At 36.9% G+C, this 26581-nt stretch overlaps 1 pseudogene across 1 annotated transcript in view; it reads right to left on the reverse strand.

The window, feature by feature from the left end:
- Positions 1-92: 92 nt before the first annotated feature.
- Positions 93-26581, reverse strand: part of LOC132684263 (uncharacterized) — a 219753-nt pseudogene continuing 193264 nt past the window's right edge. Inside the window, exons 12-15 of the transcript XR_014135264.1 lie at positions 22379-22510; positions 16619-16747; positions 14391-14516; positions 93-1293 (exon numbers count right to left, since the gene is read on the reverse strand). The product of XR_014135264.1 is annotated as an uncharacterized LOC132684263 (transcript). The remainder of the gene's footprint in view (positions 1294-14390; positions 14517-16618; positions 16748-22378; positions 22511-26581) is intronic.

Consider the following 26581-nt stretch of genomic DNA (forward strand, 5'->3'; position numbering starts at 1 on the left):
AAATCATATTATTAATTCCATAGATGCAGAAAATATATTCAAAAAATAAATTCACTAAAAAATTCAGTAAAATCATTGAATAAATCAGAAAATTAATAGCTATCTTAATATGGATATTAAAACCCAACATTTCACTTGATGGGAAACAAAAATATTGAACAAATAGATAGAGCATGTTTGTTTTTGGATAAAATGAGTTAACATCATAAATATGTGAATTTTTCCTAACAGTAAATGCAGAGGACAAAAACAGCAACAAACAAACAAAAACACCTGTATTTTGTTTTTGTTTTTTTGTTTTTTTTTCATTTTTGCATCTAGACAATTTATTTATAAAGTTTAATTAGTGGGACACATACACAAAAATGTATCAGGAAATCCCTGAAAATAACAGCAATGAATGGTGGCTTGCCCTATCAGTATCAAATATATATAATAAAGACTCATAATAAAACAGTATTTCATTTCATTTGCACATAAATAAACAAACCAATAAAATAGAGCATCCAGAACTATATCTAACCGCATATAAATGTTTAGTATTTGATGAAGGCTGCATCTCAAAGCAGTGGGTAAGATAGACTTGTAAAAGTTGCAATATAATAACTGAAAAGCTATATAAAGGGAAAATAGATATATTCCTTACACCATCCACCAGGAAAAATACTTAAAATTGATCAGAGAATTAAGTGTCAAAAATGACATGCTACAAGTATGAAAAGAAAACATGAATGAATTCTCCTAAAACTTGAAAATGGGAAATAAATTCCTAATTATGACCGAAACTAAAAAAAAAAAAAAAAAAAAAAAAATAGAGGGAAAAAAAGATCTATCTTATTACAAACAACAAGAAACTTTGAATCATGCAGAATCTATAATCCAAAGATGCTCCTAATAAACCATATCCCCTGGGATTTGCACTCTTGTACTGACCATCCCACATGGAATCTGCATTAATCCTATGACTTGCCTTATCCAATAGGATGTGGTAGAAGTGATGTTATATCACTCCCAAGCCTTAGGAAGACCTGATAACCTCTGCTTTGGGAAATCAGCAGTCACCTAAGAAACCCAATTATCCTGTTGGAGAAAAGGGCCATACAAAGGAGGGTGGAACTTTATGATGGGCCTAGTGCCCTTATTAGATGAGACACAAGAGAGCTTTCACACTCTTTCTCTGTCTGCCATAAAAGGATAAAATAATAGAAAAGTTACCTGCAAATCAGAAAATAGGGCTTCTTCCAGGAACCAAATTGGCTGGCACCTTAATGTTAGATTTCCCAGACGCCAGAACTGAAAAAAAAAAAGAATTTTAAGTCACCTCATTTATAATATTCTGTTAGCAGTCCAAGTTGACTAAGACAAGGAGAACGAATCCATGTGGAGGAACACTGAGGTCGCAGATGTGTAAATGAAGAGGTTACCTTCTCTATTCCCACCCAGTGGAGTGTCCAGAGAGCTCCAGGCCCAGTTATTATCTGCAACAAGAGTCACTCAGATGAACCCAGTTAATCATCAGAATCACAAGAGAGAATAATAAATTGTTTTAAGTCTCTAAGCTTTAGGATGGTTTCTTATATATTGATAGATGACCAGTCTGATGGCAAATGCACTACAGGCAAAGTAAAAAGACAAAAGACAAACTTTCCCAAATTAAGGTGAATGATTCACAACAAAGAGTTAATCTATCTATCTATCTATCTATCTATCTAAACATACATACACACACATACACACATATAGAATTTCTAACATTAAAGAAGAAAAAACAACCTTATAGAAAAATGAGCTAGAGTTATGAATAATTTATAAGAAAAAATGCAAAAAGTCCTGATCCATTAGGGAAGATAACAAAAAATTTCATAATAATAAAATGTAAATTAACACTCTATTGAGAGGTGCTCTGGTGGCTCAGTCAGTTAAATGTCCAGCTTTTGATTTTGTCTCAGGTCATGATCTCAGGTTCGTGAGTCTGAGTGTCACATCAAGTTCCACACTGTCAGCGTGTATTGGGATTCTCTCTCTCTCCTTCTCTCTCTGCCCCTCTCCTGCTCTCGCACTCTCTCAAAATAAATAAACTTTAAAAATAAATAAATAAAACTCGATTGATATAACATTTCTCACCAAAATTTGTAACATATTCTTTTGATAAGGCTGTGAAGAAACAGACATTCTATATATTGCTGTGAGCAAGCAAAATGGTACAACACCACATGGAGAATTTTATATGTTGCAAAATTATATTTGTTTTTACCCAATGACTCAGCAACTCTTGCATATGTTTGAAATGTTTCGTATTAACAGTTTAAATGATAGAATCAAAAGTTAAAATATTCTATATTCAATTTGGGGTTAAAAAAAAACTAATATGGGGGCGCCTGGGTGGCTCAGTCGGTTAGGCATCCGACTTCAGCTCAGGTCATGATCTCACAGCTGGTGAGTTCGAGCCCTGCATCAGGCTCTGTGCTGACAGCTCGGAGCTGGAGCCGCTTCGGATTCTATGCCTCCTTCTCTCTCTGCCCCTCCCCAACTTGTGCTCTGTCTCTATCAAAAATAAATAAATGCAAAAAAAAGTTAAAAAGAAACTAATATGAAAATGATGATACTCTTTTTAAAGTACTGCTGTGATTCTGATTTAGTAATTCCAAATATCAGAAAATTGATGAGCTGTGTTTTCCATGAATTAGGGAAAATATTCATCTTAAAAAAAAACCTTCCTGAAAAACAATCTTCAATTTAGACTTAGAAAGGCTGTCATTTCAAGTGACTTTGCCCTCACTTTCAGATGGGAAAACCAAATTGTGAAGACTGTGATATTCCCAGAGACACAGAGCATTGTATCAGCAGTGCAGGAGTTAGCATAGGGAACTATTCATTCTCACTGCTGCCAAATTTCATGACAGTCAAATTAGTGGTAAAGGATGGTGGGTAATTATACCCATTGTGATCATAATATGCTGGGGCCACAGATCTAAAGAGTCATAGCTCCCATAGGTGAAATCATTTAGGTAAAAGTTCACTGTGTACTCCAAGTTTAGGTCACCACACAGTGTTCCCACCTACACTCAGCCTTACCGTCAGAGCCCTTTCTCTCTATTCTGCCAAAAGAAAACATCATCTCCTACAACATCGTGCTCTAAATAGGGAGCATGCTCTCCAATGTTGCACCAAATAATCAATTGTGATTCAGAAAGAAAACATCAGAACAACCATCAATGTTTATCTTTATTCATTCTTTATCAATTTAAACCTCTATATATCTTTTGTAACATACATGTTTGTTGAAAAGCACGTGCATGTCACTTAAAAATATAATCGTGGTGGTGCATGATTAATTTTTTCTTAATGAGTGACGGTGGGTGACCTCTGAGTCCTCCTCTTCACCCCTTGCATCTGGGGCCACTCTTAATGTGAACTGGCTCTGCCCAGGGCCCTGGGTCCTCCACCCTGCCAGCCTCAAGGCCTCAGTGGTGGTTGAGGTTCTTTAGTATCTTGCCAAGAAACTCAAGGGTCAACAAACCTGCCATCCACAAAGGCTTTAGGCTTAAACAGAATTGGAGGGGGAGTGGGGTTTAGGTCTCATAAGAGCTCTTTCACATTAATTTATATTATTTCAATTACTTAGGGGTTTTAAGGATTTTCATGTGGGTAACAAGGTAACAAAACCAGTTGATATTCACATAACACTATTTTTATTGGCAATGGAGTCATAATTGTAAACAACTTGCATGAACTTATTAGAAAATAGCCTCATCACAGGCCTCTACTATATTTTATCAACCAATGGCAGTATGCTCCAGATTTTTATTGAATAAAAGAAAGTGCTAATCAAATTACCTTTTCCACAATAGTTTCCTGTCCATCTAAGATAACAAGTACAGCTTCCGTCCACAGGATTGCAAAGTCCACCATTTTTACATAGGTACATTTCAGTTCACAGTTTGGGCCATACATTGTTTGGGATACCCTATAGCAAAAATTATATATATATATTTATAAATATATATATATATATAAATATATATATATAATCACACATATACATACATACAGAAAAATGTCACATGAGCAAACATTTTTCTATGTTTCAGATAGAGTAATCCTATTTGTATAGCAAAAGCATAAGAAAATGTTCAAATTAAAACAACTACTCAGATGTTACCTGAAGGTAGTAAGCACAATCATTCATCCATGTTTTCATTCACACTACACACTTTGATGACACTTATAACTACATGCTTGGTATGCTTGGGGAACTGGAGATACCCTAGCAAATAAGCAGATCCCAGATTGGCAATGGGAGCATTTTCTATATTTAGTCTCAAAACTGACGACAGACAAGTGGCTCACTCGTTAATGTCTTGGTGCTGAAATCTGAAAAGCACTTTAGCCTACAGTGGTGGGTGACACAGACAAAGACCATTGCCAAGAGGAGGTAAGTAAGACACAAGTGAGTGAAGCTGACCAGACATAAGGCGAACTGAGCCTTCACTGTCAGGGGAAAATGACTGAGTGGCACAAAGTGCCACAAATAGGAGATTAAACGCTACTCACATTTAGTTGCTTTTACCATGAAGAATATGGGCCCAATATAACCAGCTAAGATGATTTTTTTTCAGGAAAACTCAAAATCCATATTTTATATGAAACCATTTAATCTTTGAAAGTTGGCAACCAATTAAAATTGTTTTATGGCACTGTGGAAGCCAAAACTATATCAGCCAATTCAAACACATTTGTGGCTAGATTTGGCCAAAGGCCTGTCATTTATACCTTTTAGTTTATAGTATTTTTACATAATGATATTTTTCACATGAATTATCTCATGCAATGTTCACAAATATACCTCTGATGTGGGTAACAGTATTCTTATTTACACTTGAGAAAACCGAAGCTCAGAGACTTCATTCTTTCTCAGGCTCAAGTAGCCAGGAAAGATAAAAACTGACCTTCCAATCTAGAACTTCTGACTTCTCATCAACCATTCTTTCTATTCCAGCTAGCAGGAGAGACATTAGAGGTTTTTTGTTTTTTTTTTTTTTTATTTGCCCAAAGACATTTGGTTACTACATAACAGAGCACATACTTAATTCAGTATGTATGACACTTTCTTTCCTGCCTTTTTTTTTTGACCCAATAGCTGTCCTTAACTTTAGTACCAAATGAAGACAAATACAGTTGTACAATTTATGGTTGAATCACCACTCGATTTAAAATTTCAACCCATCAGGGGTGCTTGGGTGGCTCAGTTCTTTAAGCGTCTGACTTTTGGTTTCAGCTCAGGTCATGATCTCAAGGATTTGTGAGTTCGAGCCCCATGTTGGGCTCTGCACTCACTCTGCAGAGCCTGCCTGGGATTCTCTCTCTCTCTCCATCTCCCTGCCCCTCCTTGTTTGCTCTCTCTCTCTCTCTCAAAAATAAATAAACCAATTTAAAAAATAAAATAACATTTCCACCCACATGCCTCTCTGGAGCCCCATATCATACTCTATTTTTTCTCTTAGGATTGATTTTATTCCTTTTTAGCATACATATAATTCACTTATTAATTATGTTCATTCTCCACTCTCTTCTCCACTAGAAAGCAAGTTGTAGGACTGAGGTACTGTGTATTTTATCCATATGTTCCATATGCTTAAAATGGGCATTGGCATTACATAAATATGTTTGAATTGAATGAATAAATTCCTGAATATATCCAGAAATAGTCGATGCCTCATAAAGCATATATACGTGTATCTGTCTTACCCTTTAACACATTTTTTTATCCAAGAGGTTAATATAGATACATGATATTGTGAATTTTGCTTCTTCTGTGAAATAAAATTCTCCAAGATTTTTCTAAATTAGTGCATATAATACATCTGCCTCATTCCTTTTTATCAGCTACATAGGATTTATTGCATCTAATAAAATTTATTTTACCACACCACTATGGATAGGCAAGTAGTTGTTTAAAATGTTTTATTTTGCCACTATGAGCAGTGCTGTAATGAATATCCTTGTGAAAGTCTTCATTCATACATACCATTGTATCCGTGGGATAAGTCACCAACAATTTTTTAAATAAAATATGTACTTCTAACTGGCGACAGATAGTATCAAATTTCCTTACAAAGAGATGTGCAAATTTACTAAGAAGGTTACCAATGTGCCATTTTCCTTAGTCAAATGCAACTTTAATTTGGATTTCTTACATTATGAATGATGTTTATTATCTTGTCATAAGATCTATGGGTGTCACAGATTCTTTTGGTACTAATACATAAGAACACTTAGCTTATTTAAAAAGTTGGTCTCTTTTCTTCTTTTTAAAAAAATATGATATTTTTTGTGTGTATTATGCCTTGACGAATTGTTTTAGTTCTTTTCAATCAAAACATCATGGATTTTTTTTCCTTTATGGGTTCTGAATTTTTGTCAAGATTTATAATATGACTTTCTAAAATAACTTTCTAAAAACCCCAATGGTAATTCCAGGGCTCTTAGAGTTTTTGTCATTATCTTTAAGTATTTTATACACTTGGAGTAATTTTGGTGAACAAAATTACTTTTACATGAGTTACTTTTGTCTAGATTGCTGGTCATTTGAGTTAACATAACTTATTAAATAATTCATATTTACCCTATGTTTTACTTTAGTCATTCCTCATTCTTACTTTATTTTATTGTGTTTTTCATTTATTTTCATCATTTTTTATTTACTAACATAAGTACTTTTGAATATAAAGTTTCCTCCATTTTCTGAATTACCTCACGGGATCTGAATATCCTTACTATTGCTTTTAAATTTTTGAAATACTGGTTTTGTTTCCCTTTTTGAGCCATTATTTAAGAAAATTTCAAAATGCCTATGCAGTATAGTGTGGTGGGCTTTTTCCCTGGTAGGGAGTTAGTTTTGTTATTAGTTCCTGTTTTACTGCTTTGATCATAGAATGCCATAAATCATACTTTTTGGAATTGATTTATTTTCTTTTTCAATTTTTATGAATGTCTCATGGATCCTTGAAAAAGATATAATATCTTTCTTAGGGTACAGAATTTGGTTTCTAACAATTAGATATACCTTACTATGTTCAAACTTCTGTAAGCTTATTTTTTTCTGTATATGTGTATACAGTTTTATGTGTATGAGTTAACATAAATGAATTAGTCTTCTATTGATAAGCTCTTACTCTCTATTTCTGCTTGTATAGACTATGGCTTTTGGTTTATGAATTTTGATATTATGTTATTTGCTTTATACATATCTACTATATTTCAATCTTCATTATGAATTTTATTCCCTATTATTATGTGTCTTTCCCATTAGTTGATCATTGTCATAAAATTTAATATTGTTTTATACTGATGTCATGACCACTGCTTTATTTTTCTCACATGTGTTTTGTGTGACTTGTACCCATTCATTTAATGTCATTTTATTTTGGAATCTTTTTTTCTAAGCTAATATGGGCATTATTTCTTTCTTTCTGTTGTTTTCAAGACTTTCTTTTTTAGTTTTTAGAAATGTAATGCTGATATGTCTTTTGTATATTTCTTTGTCTTGTCATTCACACAGCTTCTTGAATCTGTAAGTTTATATTTTTTGTCATATTTAGGAAATTTCTGAACTTTATGTATTTATTTATTTATTTGTTTATTTATTTATTCATTTTTTGTAGTGTGATTGACCCCAAAATTTTATTTCTGTAACATATAACATTTTATGATGATAACTGGAATTATGAGTGGTAACATTATACCATGACTGATTTTTAGGAATTTTATACGATCTCTGGAATATTTATATTAAAACATATACAAATATAACCTAAGAAGGTTAAACATTACTTCTTTTTTTAAAATTTTTTAAATTTTATTTTTTTTAATTTATATCCTAATTAGCATATAGTGCAACAATGATTTCAAGGGTAGATTCCTTAATGCCACCTACCCATTTAGCCCATCCCTCCTCCCACAACCCCTCCGGTAACCCTCTATTCTCCATATTTAATAGTCTCTTATGTTTTGTCCCCCTCCCTATTTTTATATTATTTTTGCTTCCCTTCCCTTATTTCATCTGTTTTGTCTCTTAAAGTCCTCATATGAGTGAAGTCATATGGTATTTATCTTTCTCTAACTGACTAATTTCACTTAGCATAATACCCTCTAGTTCCATCCACCTAGTTGCAAGTGGCAAGATTTCATTCTTTTTGATTGATGAGTAATACTCCATTGTATATAGATACCACATCTTCTTTTTCTGTTCATCCATCCGTGGACACTTGGGCTCTTTCCATACTCTGGCTATTGTTGATAGTGCTGCTATAAACATTGGGGTGTATGTGCCCTTTCGAAACAGCACACCTGTAATCCCTTGGATAAATACCTAGTAGTGCAGTTGCTGGGTCGTAGGGTAGTTCTATTTTTAGTTTTTTGAGGAAACTCCATACCGTTTTCCAGAGTGGCTGCACCAGTTTGCATTCCCACCAACAACGCAAAAGAGATCCTCTTTTTCCACATCCTCGCCAACATCTGTTGTTGCCTGAGTTGTTAATGTTAGCCATTCTGACAGGTGTGAGGTGGTATCTCATTGTGGTTTTGATTTGTATTTCCCTGATGATGAGTGATGTTGAGCATTTTTTCATGTGTCAGTCCAACCATTATTCCTTTAACTATTTTTTCAGCCCTACTTTTTTTCTCCTCTCATCTGGGATTCTGATGACAGAAATGTAGAAATGTTAGATCTTTTAAAAAATTTTTTTTTAATATGAAGTGCTCATCCCAACAGGTGCCCTCCTCGATACCCATCACCCACTTTCCCCTCCCTCCCACCGCCCATCAACCTTCAGTTTATTCTCAGTTTTTAAGAGTCTCTTATGGTTTGTCTCCCTCCCTCTCTAGCTTTTTTTTTTTTCCTTCCCCTCCCCCATGGTCTTCTGTTAAGTTTCTCAGGATCCACATAAGAGTGAAACATATGGTATCTGTCTTTCTCTGTATGACTTATTTCACTTAGCATAACACTCTCCAGTTCCATCTACGTTGCTACAAAAGGCCATATTTCATTCTTTCTCATTGCCAAGTAGTATTCCATTTTATATATAAACCACAATTTCTTTATCCATTCATCAGTTGATGGATTTAGGCTCCTTCCATAACTTGGCTATTGTTGAAAGTGCTGCTATAAGCATTGGGGTACAAGTGCCCCTATGCATCATCACTCCTGTATCCCTTGGGTAAATTCCTAGCAGTGCTATGGCTGGGTCGTAGGGTAGATCTATTTTTAATTTTTTGAGGAACCTCCACACTGTTTTCCAGAGTGGCTGCACCAGTTTGCATTCCCACCAACAGTGCAAGAGGGTTCCCATTTCTCCACGTCCTTTCCAGCATGTATAGTTTCCTGATTTGTTCATTTTAGCCACTCTGACTGGTGATATCTGAGTGTGGTTTTGATTTGTATTTCCCTGATGAGGAGTGACGTTGAGCATCTTTTCATGTGCCTGTTGGCCACCTGGATGTTTTCTTTAGAGAAGTGTCTATTCATTTTTTCTGCCCATTTCGGTGTGGAGTTTGGTGAGTTCTTTATAGATTTTGGATACTAGCCCTTTATCTGATATGTCATTTGCAATTATCTCTTCCTCTACTACAAAGCTGTAATCATCAAGACAGCATGGTATTGGCACAACAACAGACACATAGACCAGTGGAATAGAATAGAGACTCCAGAATTGGACCCACAAAAGTATGGCCAACTAATCTTTGACAAAGCAGGAAAGAATATCCAATGGAAAAAAGACAGTCTCTTTAACAAATGGTGCTGGGAGAACTGGACAGTAACATGCAGAAGAATGAAACTAGACCACTTTCTTACACCATTCACAAAAATAAACTCAAAACGGATAAAGGACCTGAATGTGAGACAGGAAACCATCAAAACCCTAGAGGAGAAAGCAAGGAAAAACCTCTCTGACCTCAGCCACAGCAATTTCTTACTTGACACATCTCCAAAGGCAAGGGAATTAAAAGCAACAATGAACTATTGGGACCTAATGAGGATAAAAAGCTTCTGCACTGCAAAGGAAACAATCAACAAAACTAAAAGACAACTGACGGAATGGGAAAAGATATTTGCAAATGACATATTAATATTTTTTAATGTTTATTTCTGAGATACAGAGAGAGACAAAGCATGAGCTGGGAGGGGCAGAGAGAGAGACAGAGACATAGAATCCAAAGCTGGCTCCAGGCTCTGAGCTGTCAGCACAGAGCCCGAAGCAGGGCCTGAACTCATGAACCATGAGATCATGACCTGAGCTGGAGTCGGATGCTTAACGGACTGAGTCATCCAGGCGCCCCAGATCTTTTTTAATAGTTCCACAGGTCCTTGAGGTTCTTCTTTTTTTTTTTTTTCTTTTCCCTGTCTATTGTTGAAATTGAGTAATTTCTATTGTTTTATCTTCAAATGTATTGATATGTCCCTCTCTCCTCTCCATTGTTCTATTAAGCCCATTCATTAATTATGTTTTTCGTTTTTTTTTGAATATTGTATTTTCCAAGTCTCAAGTTTCCATTTGGCTCTTCTTTATGTTTCTTATTCTTTGCTGAGCCTATTTTTTTTAATTTACTTTACACATGGCAAAAGTTGCTCACTGAAGTATTTTTACTTATAATGGCTTATTTAAACTTCTGATCAGATAATTTTAAAATCAATATCATCAGAGTGTTGGTGTCTGTTGATTATTTTCTTATTCAAATCGGAATGTTCCTGGTTGTTGGTATGATGGATAATTTTTCAATGAAACGTGGATATTTTGAATATTATCATATAAGATTCTAGATCTCATTTAATGTTTTAGCAAGTCTCCTATGATACCGTACTTGCAAGGAAAGAGGCTCATCAGATGGAAGTCGAAATCCAAGTTCTCCACATAGCCCCCAAGTGGGGCATTGTTAAATGTGCATCATTCCTGCTGGGTCGGTGTGAGGGTTCAGGCTCCCCATGGGGCCTCTCAGGACACCTATCTGATGGAGGGGTAGAAGTGCCTCCTATGACTCCCCACTCCACCTCCACTGACATTGCACAACGTTGCCTCATTGGTGCTTGATGGTTGTGAAAGCCCTGATCTCCTGTGACACCACCCTAGAAGGAACCAGTGGTGTCTCCATATTGTCCAGTGGGGGTGGAAGTTCACGCTCTCCACATGGTTTCCACTGGCATAGCCAGGGCAGAAGATACATCCCTATGTGGCAGGGGTGAAAGTCCCAGCCTTTTCTCTCACACCGTCTTGTGTGTGGCAAGGGTACCTCATATATCCAGATGGAGTCTGAAGGGCAGACTCCTCATTTGGCCTTTGCTAGTGAGGTTAGAGTCAAGGATGCAGTTTTATTCTTTAGTGTTTGACCGGAGTATTGATCAGTTATTGTCTATGAGTTTTCTCTCTTGCTTCACTGCCCTTTTACTGGTCTTTCATTTAGAGAAAGCAGGCATATCTTGGATTTTTCTTTTGTCTGCACCCGTTGGCCTTCTGGGTTGCAGGTTCTCCCAGTCCAGGATATACGGGTCAAAATGAAAACCCAAGGAATTCACAATTCCTGTTCCCTAGGTCCCTGAAATCCCTAGCAAGTCTGCCTTGTTCTCTCCACATCAGAGATTCTTATGTTTGCTTTCAATATGGCGACAAAAATTCTACTGTTTAGAGGAAGGAAGAGGGACAAGTGTGTGTACTCCATCTTTCTCTAAGTCTTATATATATTATTTTATATAGTCCAGGGACTCTTTTTTAGACAGTAAATATATTATTACATAGTGTAATTAATTTCTTTATTTAGTACAGATTGGCTTGCTGAGTGGTTATGGCATTAATATGAATCTTCTTTCTCTTAATTTTTAATTTTCTTTTCTCTTAATTTTCAATTTTATTTTAATTTTTTTTATTCCTCTCCTTCACCTGATTTTAGTTGGCTATGTTTTTGTTCTTAAATCCTCAGTTCCAGAATTTTAAGTTCCAGCATTTACCTTTATACTTTTAAGCATACTTATTGAGTTGTCATATTTAAGTAATACATTTTGACACAGATCCATCCCTTCTACAACTTTTCATGAAGAAATAAGGTCAGTATACTTATCCCCCTTCATCTTCTCTTTCCTTCCAGTTTATGCCTGTTTTGCTTAACTATCAAAATTGCTATACTGTTAAATATTTATATAGTTATCTTACGTCAAGTGACCATAATTCCCACATTTGTTTTAAACTTAGCCTTAATAAAAATAGACTTAATACTCACTAATAGTCTTTTTAACAGAGATCTTTCATTTATTACTTGATTGCTCAAATTGATCTTCTACAGTTTCTTCAAAAATATTTTATTGCGACCATATCCCCAACAACTTGTTATTACTAAAAATAGTTGTTCATTTTCAGTCATGCTATCCTTGAACAAAGTTTAACCATGTATAAAATATTTGAGTCATATTTTTTTCCCAAGAACTTCACAGGCATTGATTACCCACATGCTAGCAATGGTTGTGATTATTGCCATGAGGCATGAGGCCAGACTGATTTTTTCCCCCACTCTTCATATGAGATCTCACTTTTTTTCTTATGTCCCCAATGGAGATTCCCCTTGCTTCTGATCAACCTTAGGTTGAGTTTCCAAGGATAGAATGTGTTCAATCTGTAGCATTGGATCTTTTTTTCATTTCAGGGGAAAAAATCTTGAATATTATACTTGAATATTTTCTTTTGCACTTATATATATTTCTCCTTCTTTTCCCCATTTCATTGTTTTCACTTTTCTCAAGCATATTCTCCATGTACCTGGCTGTCACATAAGCGAATTCAATCCTCCTATTACCTGTGTTCAATATGGTCTTCATTTCTATGATGTGAGGTTTAATTTTCATTTATACGTCTTTCAGAGCTCTGCCAGCTTACTTTTTCATTTCCCTTTGTTGTCTTTTCATTTATTCCATGAACCCTTGTATCTCTGCATTGCACTCACGATTTGTAGAGAAAGCTTTTTCATTATGTCCTTCAAATTCTTGGAAGAAATTCTGCTTAATATTTCCATGTGCTTCGTAGCAAAACTTCTGTGCTCGATGTCCATCTGCTTTTTGTTTTCTTATTCCTTTTCTCCTTTACCCTTCTTATAGAATTTTCACTGAAAAAGTAACCAAAGCTTTGAATGGTTTCATATATTGCTTCCAAAATGGGAGGAGGGTGTTTTTTCTTTTTTAATGCATCAAGTTTTTGCTTTTGCTTTTAATTTCTTGTATCTGGTTAGTTTTGTGTGCACTAGCTATTTAGGGGAGGTGAGTATGGATCTGGGGCTAGAAAAATCATTTCAGCCAGTTGGAAGTTTCCTGGGCCCAGAGTAAAATTCCATATGACACAAAGTTGTGGTGTGTGTGTGTGTGTGTGTGTGTGTGTGTAGGCTTAGCTCCCCTTAGCTGCAAGGCTGCTTATCACCCATAGATCCCCTCTATCCTAGGGCAGACTTGAAAAGATGCTAGGTCTGTGCACTTCCTGGTTTCATTCCAATTTCCTGCAACTCTGTGATGCACAGTGAGGTTAAAGGAAGCTCCTACAGCATGCTCATGCAGCCGACCCTAGTTTTTTTAACAAAGGGTCATTGGTTTTGCCCCTCTGTGTATGCCATAGAGAAGTGGCTCTCTGCATATCATTTTACTGAACTTGAGAGTTCTTCTGTTATGACTATTATTGTGATAATAATAATATGATTTAGGACAAGAAGGTTTTGTAGTTTAAAACAGTTTTTTTAACTTTTATTTATTTTTGAGAGACAGAGAGAGATCATGAGCAGGGGAGGGGCAGAGAGAGAGGGGGACACAGACTCCAAAGCAGGCTCCAGGCTGTGAGCTGTCAGCACAGAGCCTGACGCAGGGCTCCAACCCACAAGCCGTGACATCATGACCTGAACTGAAGTCGGACACTTAACTAAGTCGCCCAGGCGCCCCAAGAAAGTTTTATAGCTTTAAACAAAGATCATATTTTCCTTTTTGTCTCTCATTTTTCTTCCAGCTTTCAATGGGCTTCTGAAAGTTGGAGAAAATATAAAACTTTTCAGTTCTTATAATTAGACATCCCCAACACACAATTTGGGGTGGTTTTGCAAAAGTTAGCCAAAGTTATTTCAAAATTTGCTCCTCGTCAAGAGTTTGCATCAATAATTCTTTGTTTTTGTTTTCAATTTTTTTTTACCCTTCAGTAGGCTATTTGCTATACAGTTCAACCAGAGTGTGTACTTTCATATTATTAAAGCCGCATTTAAGAAGAAAGTGTTATAAACAATGCCCATTGAATTATATTCCTTGGCACCACATCTGCTTTCATAGTGTAGCTTAGTTAGTGCCTGGACGGACAAGGTGACCTTGCAGCCATTGTTACCTTGCTGACACCTGGCTCTCATTTTGCCAGGTGGACATTGGCACCTTCCAGTCACTGGGTCACACTGTCCTGAGCCACAAGAACATGGTTGGACACAGTCCCGCCCGTGGTGATCCTCAGGACAAGCTGCAGGAAGGAGCAAAACAAAACCAGATTTTTCTTATTAAAACGTTTTGCCAGTCAAGACTTTAAAAAACCTTGTAAATACACGACCCTTTCTTTTAATCAAATGGATTTCCTTGTCTTGCCTTCAGTTTGGTTTTCAACTGAAAAGGTTACTTTGAAAGAAATAAAACAAAAAAAGGCACTGTCCAAGTGGTTGCTTACTTAGTGCGATTTTGGTTGACATCAGGAATTCCAACCAAATATCTAGTGTCAAACACTTACATATATGATATAAATGACTCTTACAAACTCAGCCTTGCTTTACCACATGGCTGCCTTAGCAAGTGTGTATGTGGGTGTGTGCGCGTGCGCACACACGTACATGCACACACATGCATGCATGCGCCCAATAATCTTGAGTGTTTCCTCTTAATGTCCCCTCTGAATTTTAGTTTACATTTCTATGCATTGACATAGGATCCATTATGTTCACATCTCCAAATATCATTATGTATCTCTAAGTGTATTGTTTACTTGTTAAAATCAACAAATTTGTTAAATTATCTTTTTAAATTAATGATGTTAATATATGTTAAAGTTTAATCTACTAATAAATTAACACATTTATTATTTCATTTTGCTTCAACATTATGCCACAGATTCACTGAGATGCTTACCAAAATAAAGATAAAATAAGTATCTGTAAGAATCAAGCGAAGGAAAAAATACAGCAATGATATAGACATAAATGAGTAGCACAATTCCCCGGACTGGTAAGAGGTGGACAGCAAATTGGCTCTGACCTACTTAGCTGTCAAAGCAAAGAAGGAAAAGTACTCAGGTACAAGTTCACAGCTTCTGAAGACAAAAAACTACCAATATTCAGGGGAATCAAAACTCTTGAAGATGCATTGGCCTGAGGAAATTAAGAAATTTCCCTCAATGATTTTCTTTGAGGAACAAAGGGGCCAGTCAGAGCCTTCCTTAGGAGATGTTTATGGGTTGGCTTTAACTCAAAGATAACTTGGCTGGTTAGGCCTCCAAGGCAGTATCCACTAGGTTTCAATTTTCCACTACATGGAGCCAAGACTTTGTCTCATTTGTCTCTTATCCTCAGAACATCAGGATTCGGAGGCAGGGTAATTAAAATTACCCTCATACAAAGAAGACAGAGAAACTACCTGTCTGGGGAAGACAAGCATTTTGGGTATCTTTACCACATAACAACTTAATACCCTGCCTGATCACGAAATTTCATTATCATTCTTCCCAGTGACGGAATCTCACAGTTGCAACTACAGCACTTCTATCTTTAATGAAAGATCTACTGATGCTTATTTTACTCTTTGAATTCTGAAGTATAAAATACAGACGAGTGCACAAAAACATAAATGTACAGCTCTGTGAAGCATCCCAAAGTGAACTTCCTCAACAGCACATAGGTTGAAGGACACAAAATTGCCAGAACCACCTCTCCGTCACGCTCTCTCCCACGCATTGCCTCCTCTATCCTCCCTGAAGATCATTAGGATCTTGCAAACTGTCGAAATATATAGGAAATGGCAAATCTGATAAGATCAAAATGTATTTGTTAAGAATATCCCTGTAGTGTCTAAGATAGTGCATTTTTAAGAGATCTTTAATTTACATCTGGTCCCTTCAACTTTATGTCAATAGTTGTCTTTGTGATAGGTAGTTAGGTCTTTAAATTTTAGGGAACTGGTTACTTTTGGTAAGTAGGGCAACTGCTTACTTTTGAGCTGGAAATCGCTGAGGATAAATGAAATGGTGGTACTTTAGACAATGGGTTTGACATTATGTACACAGGCATCCTCAGTCTGCTCTTCTCTTATGGAACAGATTTTCTAATCCTGACTGGAATCTAGCTAGCAGTTCTGGGATATGAGAGGTTATGACCAAAGGGCTCTCTTTGGCTGCCTTCACTGCTTCAGCTCTCAATCAAACTCCTGACGTAAGCACTCCTCAACCTAGAATGTAGGTCAGTTGGCGTTTGCCGTTGCTACAGTAAATTATTAAGTAATGATTGCAACATTTACTCTCTAAGGGCAGTTCTTAAAATTCTACTTTAGCATCTCCACGTCTTAACTGGTAGGCTGACTTACTTTGACTGCAGTCGGCCCCAATGAAGCCAGGAGGGCAGTGATAGGTGCCAATCACGGTATCACAGCTGCCGCTCTTAAGGTACTTATGCATCCTTTGGCAATTTAGATCATAAGTGCCTTCTGGGCATCCTGTTGAAGGAGAACAAAACCATATGTGATACTGTAACTCAAAGCAATCAGGGTTGAAATTCATGCCCATAGACATGTGGTTAACTCAACATTCCAAATACCGTTCTTTGGTGTTTTCAATCACCTTCAAGCTAATGATTCAAGCCATGCACTTATCTGAGGAGATGAGATGGTAAAGATAGATGCCTTAGAAATACAGGTGGGGGCATAAATTTCCTGATGCTGCTCATTAATAAGTTACAGGAAACTTAACTCTGAGTCTCCTTGGAAATCTGCCCACTCTTAGTGCTCAGAATAGGTGACAATTCACCAAACAGGGCTATTTTGTTCCACTCTAGGCAAATTCATTATTTTATTTAATATTTAAATGTCATAGTTTGTCTTATCTGGAATGATACAGGTTTCACACAAGTATAAATTCAAATTGGCACAAAGCATGGAGAAAGGATTTTCATTTTCTGTTGGTTTCTCACCTTTCTACTTTCACATCCATGGATGTGTGGCCTACCATGATGATACCTGTGTAACAGATAAATGGCCAGAATTCAAGATAAAGGGAGAGTAAACAGAACAAAGAGTGAGCTGAAGACCACATTATCTGTGCAATGATCGAAAGAGTGGGGATGTTTACTCAGGAGAAAATAGAGCTAAGAAGACAGGAATGTTTTCAAACATGAAAAGGCAGCCTTGTAAGAAAAGAAGAAAGGCAGATTTTATCTCAATAAGGAAATACTTTCTGGAAGAGCTGTCCAAGATTGGAATAAGCTTTTTTCAGGAGGCATGATTACTCATCTCTGTAGGAGTTCAAACAGAGACAGGATAAGTATACAGTAGAGAAAATATAGAGGGTATTCAAGTACTTGATTAACTTTGAAGCACTTCCATCTGTGATATTCTCCTGCTCTATGAAATGTCTGGTACTTTCAAGTCTTCAAATCATAAAAGTTTGAGTTTCAAGAGACCTCATGTCCATCTGGTTCAACTTTAATGTTAAGATGACGAAGCTAAGTCCTATAGAGTAAAGTGACTTAGAATACATATCGCACAAAATTCTGTCACCTGTTAAAGATAACCATCTTTATTCTTGCCACATATTTAAATATGGGGCTGCAGGAAATTCTGAATAGACTGCGATTTGAAACCTATATATTTCGCTTACTAACGTTGTGGCTTTAACTCCTTTCTTTGAGCTTCTGGTTCTTTATTCCCAAGGGGGATAATAACAAAATCACAGACCTGCTGTGGTGGTTAGAGTGAACAAGTACAAACTCGGCTCCCATGTCAATGGTGGCCATTATTTTCCTTAATGGTGGCAGTACCATTGGTAGGCATGTAGTAGAACCCTTTCCCTACCGGCTTGACCTGACTCAGAGTGTTTGGTATTTGCCTTAGGTCCTTCCTCTTGAAAAATCTTTTCATTTGGAAGAATATCTCTAAAAGTGACCAAACTAGACTGGATGATACTTGTTTCCTTCATTTCATCCTGGGTTTTTATGTAAGAATCCAACAGGAAGGAACATTTTTTTTTAAGTATGTCACATGTAGCATGTTTTAGAGGTAGCAGCAAAGAATGGATTTCATTGAGATTGAGATTGTTTATAATCCCCATATAAGTCCTGTCTTAAAACCCAGGGTCCTCACCTTGAGTCTCAAACCCAAAAAGTGGCTGCTTCTTTCTTCCTTTTTTTCCCCCAGTTTTAAAATAAAATTTTCCATAATGGAGAGGGAAAGAAAAACATGACAATTATTCATACCAAAGGTTATTTCTGTCTTGTAGCTATTGTATTTCTTTATTCCTCCCTATGAAAAGTGATGGCTTCACTCCACAGTCTCTTCTGTCATTCCCTCCTCCCAAAGAATGTCCATTCCCATAGTTAATTGCTCCTTCTTTGGTATACAACGTTCATTAGTTCTCCTAGGAACGTCTTTTCTCCCTCACCAAAAATGTAACAGAGCATATCTAAAAACAAAACTTGTGATTAAAAAAGACCGCATCTCCTCCTCTTCTCCTATTCACCAAGATATATAATACTTCATGCCCATTTGGGTCAGACTTTTAGAATGCAATTTTTTGTAGTATTTTTTATCATTACTACTTGCTAGGCTTAAAAAGAATGATTGCTTGATATTAGAGAACATACACAAAAAGCAAGCTGAAAGCATGGAGTCCGAAACAATGAAGTCTTATGTGTACTGCTGGGATGTTCCTTCCAAAAAGGAGGTTAAATTAGTATGAGTGGATTGGTACAGAAAATTCTGCAGTCACATCCCTATGAGGTGAAAGCTGACATGGGTTTCTGTGCAAAGAAGGAAAAGAGAAACACCTGCTAATGTGAAACTCATGTACTTATTAATGGGGAAAATGTCAAGGTATGGATATAGTTATGGATATAAAAAATTAGCATTTCAGTTTAAACAGAAAATCATATGTGTAATTATTTGAAAATGTAAATAACTGATATGTATGTGTGTGTGTGTGCCTATATTTTGAACTCATTTTCATGTAAGTTGAAGTTATTTGGGAGACATAATTTCCTTATGACATATACTCATCTCGCAAACTATCTTTTTTTATATATTTTTAAATGCTTATTTATTTTTGAGAGAGAGACAGAGTGCAAGTGGGGGAAAGGCAGAGAGAGGGAGAGGGAGAGGGAGAGGGAGAGGGAGAGGGAGAGGGAGAGGGAGAGGGAGAGGGAGAGAGAGAGAGAGAGAGAGAGAGAGAGTCAGACAGAATCTGAAGAGGCTCCAGGCTCCGAGCTGTCAGCACAGAGCCCAACTTGGGGCTCGAACTCACAAACTGTGAGTCTGCTTAACCAACTGAGCCACCCAGGCGCCCCTCATTTTGCAGACTATCTTAATGGTGGTTTCGTGTTTGATAGAACCATCCTCATATTGGTCCTTCTTTGTATACAGAATACAAAAATCACCTGACTGTTAGCCTTCAAGTTAATTATCCTTTGAAATTGGGACACTGAACTTGACGAAATTTACCTACTAATGAGTATGCCATCTGTTGAAAGACAGTGTATGTATAACCTCTTAGCCTCGAAACTCATTAAATTTATATCAAGAGTACAGTATGCATTTACAAAAGTGCCCATAACTTTTTCCCCAAGAATAAGTTATTTACTGGCAATTCCACTTCCTGTTAGAATTCTGTAGCTATGTGAAAGATTGACTTCTGGAATCAGGGACATCCTTTGCTCAAATGTTCACTAAATTTAACAAGGGAACACATGCATAGGACATAATGATTTCATTTGGCTTGAGTGAAATTTGGTTTCTTCTCCCTCATTTCGTAAAGTTCCATTTTGACCATTAATTGGCGTTTGCCCCATCCTTTACAATTATTTCTCCCAGGAAACTTTGTTTTTCTGGCAAGGGATATTTAGATATTTCCCATTGGGAGATGACTATTTTTTTTTCCCATTTTTGCACTATTCCCTCTCGTTGAAGGAGACTTATTGGATGAAGCTGGGCTATGAACACAGACTTCTGATTTAAGTACTAAAGGCTACTGTATACTATGATGACATAAACAACATTTGGTAGTTTCATTAGAAACTTGGAACAAGCAAGGTAGTGACTGTATCCTGAGACACTTAGCTCCCCAAAAATGAAAAGCATGAATTTGTTTTTCAGCCTTTTCTTAGTGTTTGACCAGGTTATTCACACGTACACTGTCACACAGTTTTGTTTTATTCTTAAAAAGAGATGCTAAAATTTGGTCTGTCTGAATTTTTATTGCTATGAGCAAGAGCGTTAAAAGCAAGCTCCTACTAATGTTTTGATATCTTCCTCCTGGCACAGGTGGGCTATTCTATGGCCCATGCTTCTCAAAGCATTCTATACCAAGGGTGTTTTTATGAAAACTCTCAAAAGAACTGCCCATGGTTTTAGAGGACCCCAATGCCTTAAATGCTCTCAGAGAATATTATAAATAGTGGGTGTCACAGTTTGGAGAAATAAAAGATTTCCAGGGTATGGGGTTACTTTGTAATTTCTCTTTGGTCATAAAATACATAGCATGATAAATTGATATCTATCGAGCAGCTGGTTTGTTTTTTCCCCACACGCTGTCCACAGACTGAGACCAACCTGCCCATTATAAACCATGGACAAGTGGTGAGATCCTACTACAATTTGTCTGCTTCCTCTGACCTCTGCCGAGAGAAAATTTGGATTCTCCACTCCAAACTCGAGAACATGAAAGCCCAGTTGTTTTTGGCCGCTGAAACTTTTGCTTTTGGGCCAGCTGCACCTTTTATGGATATTTTCTTGAACTCTTTTTCGTAGTTCTGTAATTATAGTGGATGTTGCCAAGGAAACTTTGTAGCAACTCCCAACCACGTGTTGCCTGGCGCTAAGCCAATCTGACTAGTCAGGGAGCGGCATCCCGACTCAGCCTTGACTTCCAAGGTGGAGGTCCCCTCCTTCAACCCAAGGTAGCTGGCCCTCTGACATGGAAGTACTATCAGCCCTACGTAACACTTTATTTTGTTAATATAAAACATTCTTGATATCAAGAAGAAATTCTTCCTGAGAAATGTGACAATTAAAAGTGAGGAAATAACTTTCTTCAGTTACCAGGGTGCTTGAAATCTGCCATAACCAAACTAGAATTGAAATTTTACTAATTTTATATTTTAGTTCCTCAGTTTGAGTTTGTATAATAACCACAGTGGTTATGGGTTCCAAACAAAATGCTAACTGAAACCATTTTCATACAGGCTTAATTTGTGTTTGTAGCTGATAATATTTAAAATTAGGACAACAGTGAGAAGTGACATTCAAAAGGTACATTCTATGGCTTGTAGAAAATTGAAATCAATAGCTTGGCCATAAATCTATGTTTTATAGGTGGCATTCGAGGGGGAGAATCCAAAAATTGTCCATATGTTTGCAGAATTAAGAAAGGAAAGTGGAAGGAATCTGCTACGGGAGCAAGTAGGGAGAGAAGAGAAGCAGTGGCCAAGTTGGGGGAAAAAATGAAACTGAGGCCAAATCATTTTACTTTTAAACCTATAAAAAGTACATTATAAATAATTACAAGCTTACAAATTAAGTAGCTGACTGAACATTTTAACATGCTCCTTGGGACATTTTATCGTGTGTTCCCCTAGAACCATTTTAGATGTTAAAATGCCCTAACAAATCAATATAAGGTGTTTGGTCTAGGGACCATCCTGTTTTTACTACACAGCAGTGAGCCAACTGGCATTTTGTCCTTCAAGCAAGTTACGATCTTCATTCCAGAATAACAATTTGTTTAATTTGATTGTTCCTAAGCAGATCCCGGAGCTAACTTACTTTACAAATCACTTTAAATATGTTCCCATCTGCTGTCTATTGATTGATAACAGCCAGTTCCTATTATCTTCATTCTTTCTTTCTCTCTTTTTCTTTTTTTGGTTGTGGGGGGGGGGGATATTTGGAACCCAAAAGGCAACATAGGAGAATGGGTTGCACAAGAAAGTGCATGATTTCAACCACTTCAATAAACATTCTCACAGGACTTGCTATAAATTAGAAGCTTGAATTAACATTTGCCCTTTGGCATTCTGACTGATGACCCACCCTATTGGTGTCTCTTGGATAAATTACAACAAAAGTGCAAAACACACTTACTGAGATGACAGCGGTTTCCATGGTAGCCAGGAAGACAGGTATATCTCCCTGCGACTGGGTGACACTTTTCATTCTCAGCTGAACACTGACATACCTGTTTACAGTCCTTCCCATATGTGCCTGGTGGACAAACTGAGGGAAAGAGGAAATGTAAACCCAATGAATTAAATTTGTCTGTGTAAATATAGCTCTAAAAGTGAAAGCAGGGAAAAATTTATTAAATAAGACCATTGCCTACAGAAGTGCGCTGCCCTTTGGGATTTAGGTTTCATTAAATTTACTTGGGGATTACTTCACTGTTTGATTTTGTTTTGTTCAGTCAATTTGTGACCGACTGTCAAGGGCCAGCTGCAATTTTCTTGTCACTGAAGAAAATCATAGGGTGATGTCAGGTAAAATCAACTAAAATAATAGTATAATTCATGAGGGACCACATATCTGGATAAAGATATTTTTTCTGGTGCAGCCGGTTTAAATTCTCAAGGTTGTTTCTCTCTGCACATTAGCATGTACTGTATTTGTGTCACTTGTCAGCTACTCTGCTGGGTTGTGCTGTTTTCTTTTTAAGGCCGAGCAGTAAAAGCTTTCCCTCCAACTTCTAAATAATATCATGCCATTTTGTTAAGAAAATAAAAAAGGTTTCTGGGTATTTTTCAGCTTATAAAATGGAGTCAAATAGAGGCTTTAAGTTTCATGGTTGTGTCTAATGACAATTTAAACAAATTCAGTTAAAAAAAAAAGTCAAACAATTTGGTTATAATATGTCCTGTAAACCTAAAATTGAATAATAATTTCTGGATACACCTTTTAAAAATGTATTGATTTATTCTGAGAGAGACAGAGAGAGAGGGAAGGAGAGAGAGAGAGAGAGAGAGAGAGAGAGAGAGAGAATCCCAAGCAGGTTCCTCACTGTCAGCACAGAGCCCGATGTGGGGCGTGAACTCAGGAACTGTGAGATCATGATCTGAGCTGAAACCAAGAGTCGGACGCTTAACCAACTAAGCCACCCAGGCGTCCCCCTGGATCAACCTTTTTATTTATCATCTAAAAGATTTGGCATCATGAAAGAATGAACCTGTTTTAATAGAGTCTTCTCACATTGGAGACATTATTGACTATTTTGTTCATGCTGTCCCTGTTTTTTGTTGGCTGTCCTGTGTGCGTACGGTGTCACTTGTTTTCTTAGCACACACTATCTTTAAGAATATTTCATCTTCCATTTCTTTAAGTAAAAATGACAGCAATAGTAGAAATACTAACTTTAAAGGCCTTTGGTTGCTTGCTTAGTATTAAAAATAAAGACTAATGGTGGCTAAATAAAGCCTAGGTGGCTCAGTTGGTTAAGTCTCTGATTCTTATTTTGGCTCAGGTCAGTTCGTGGTTCGTTGGCAGTTTGCGGGTTCGAGTTCCACATAGGGCTCTGCGCTGACAGCACAGAGCCTGCGTGGTATTATCTCTCCGCCTCTCCCTCTCTCAAACTAAATCAATAAACATTAAAAAAAAAGACTAATGAAACACAGGCTAATTAATCAAAAAAGAGGATTTTCCCCCCTCCCTTTCTTAAGTGGGATGTATACAAACAAGAGAGGTGGAATCTGATTCAGCATCCGAACAGCTATTTAAGCAGTTTGTTGTTGCTCTGTTGTTGTTCTTTTATCTAAGAATCACTGATCAAACATACACCAATAAAGCATTTACCTGGTATGCCAGAAAGCACATCTGGCTTTACTGCCTGAAAAGTTTACTAACTTTGCTTGTTAATAAGTGGCCAAGCAAGACGAACTGATCATGGCATTTCAGACATGACTGAGAGTGTGGATGTTTATACTCTCACTTCCTTCACCTTGTTTGTCAGTACACACGTTGAGGGCGTCACTTACATTCCACCGTGACGTGATGAAAGGAACTCCCTAATGGAAGTTTTCGAATGTGTAAAGGCTAACAAATCATCAGAAAAATCAAAATATGTTTCATTGGAGGCTTCTAATCATTTGAGAACCAAGAGCTGCAGTGATTACAAAATCTTCCCATCGCTGAGAAGACCTGTTTTGCCACAGGGTCACGTGAGCATAAAGCTTGGTCTCCCTGCGCAAAACCCTACGCTCTGTGGGGACTGATAATACTGCGAAGTCCAAGTGGCTGTGCTGAACACAACAGGATTTGTGTGGTAAGTTCTAGTACCCCAATGTATTTAGCCATTTTCCATCTTGAGGTTTGGGGCCCACTGGCCTAGGGTTCTGAGGAAAGTGACATTCACACTGGTCTGCTCTGAGAGAGAGCCATTAGGAATATCGTGCTGATCTGCAAGCATCCATTAAAGGTTGGGTGGTCTAGAGGAAATGGCATGAACTTTGAGTCAGGTAGTCCCAGCAGTGCCAGTGACCTTATCTGTGGCTTTAAACAAGTTGTTAAAACTCAAAGAACCTCGATTCCCTCTTTTATATGATGGGGTTAACAAAACCTACCTCACAGAATGTTATGAGTAGTAGTCTAGCGGACATAGTAACACATGGGAATCTCATAGCGCTTCAGTAAAATTTGTTTGATTTCCATTGAAAACCTTATACTTAAAATCAGGTTCAACTGTTCAACAGAAGTGCTGTATTTGGGCAAATACTGGATAGATACATTCAGACTAATTATGAAAAAGTTACCTACTATTTAAAAATCATCTTTACTTGTACCTTTCAGGAAAAATTATTTCTAAAAGGAAAAAAAATTAAAAAATTAGAATTGCATGACATAAACTTTCTGAAACACATATACATAAAATTTATCCATAGTCTCACTATTTGTTCAATGTTTTGAGGGTTCATGAAACCATTCACAAATGTGAATCACTTCTCTACCTGAAGAGCTCAGACACATCCTTAACTTTGATTCTTGAATTTCAGAGGAATCAAAATTGCAGAAGATATAAATTATCTACTCATGAGAAACTGACCTCCTAAAGTTCTTAAAGTCAGTCGCAAATGGACGTTTAAATGTCACTGAAGGAATTTACAATTTGTATTGCAAAGCAATAAAATGAAGATGGAAATAAAAGCAAGAAAAAGTATTCTGAATGTTACCCAAAAGAATTTTTTTTAAAAAATATTGCATTTCTTAGATTACACATGCATAGTGAAAAATATCTATCCGTTGTCACCTGGTGAAAGAATGACTTTGACTAAGACTTCCGAGGAAATCAAAGTTCATGTAAAGCCTGCCTCATATCCTCTGAAAGAGAATGTGGTGTGTTCGTTTATTGCCTTGTGATGCCAGATGGACTGGATTATGGGGCATGCTTTTGACCCATCTTACAAGACAGGCAAAATTCTGGAATATTCTCATTCAGCAAGAAATATTTTCTGGATATCTGCTATGTGTCAGGTTCACAACAGTGAGCAAAACTAAACATGATCCTTGTACCCAACAAGCTTGCAATAGTGGGGAGATAAATACAATAAAATAACCATCCAAATAAACATATGATTCAAAAATATTATATGAGCTCAGGGTGCTATGAGAAAGCATAACATCAGGGACTCCACTTTGACTGACAGGCATGGGGGCGGTTAGTGTTTAGTTCCAGATGTTCTCTTTGAAGAGATCACTAACTGAGACCTGAAACCCTACAGAATATATGTAGTGGGAGAGGGAAGGGGAATGAAGAAAGACTATGGAGGAGAAAAATTTCCAGAGGGAAAGTCCCAGGTACATATGAGTTACTGATACTATTCCTAAATATGATGATGGCAATGGTATGCTTATATGTTAGACACGCGTGTACATTAGACAATATTAGGCTATGTTATTTTAAGCCATTCTGTATCAGTTCCTTATGGCTGCTGTAACAAATTATCACAAGTTAAGTGGTCCAAACAATATAAATTTATCATCTCACAGTTCTGGAGGTCAGAAGTCTAAAATCAAGGTGATGACAGGGCTGTGTTCCTTCGGGAGACTTGTCGGGGGGATCTATTTCCTTTTCCGGCTTCTAGGAGCCACCACCATTCCTTGTGGCCTCTTTCTCCATCTTCCTAGACAGCAACTTAGCTTCTTCTTCTTCTTTTTCCTCTGATTTCCTGCCTCTTTCTTAAGAGAACCTTTGTGATTACATTGAACACACCCACATAATCCATCTCAAAATCCTTAATCATGTCTTCGAAGTCCCATTTGCGATGTAAGATAACATATTCGCAGATTCTAGGAATTAGAACA

This window comes from Panthera onca, chromosome C2 (assembly GCF_046562875.1).
Source record: "Panthera onca isolate mPanOnc1 chromosome C2, mPanOnc1 haplotype 2, whole genome shotgun sequence".
Lineage (NCBI taxonomy): Eukaryota > Metazoa > Chordata > Mammalia > Carnivora > Felidae > Panthera > Panthera onca.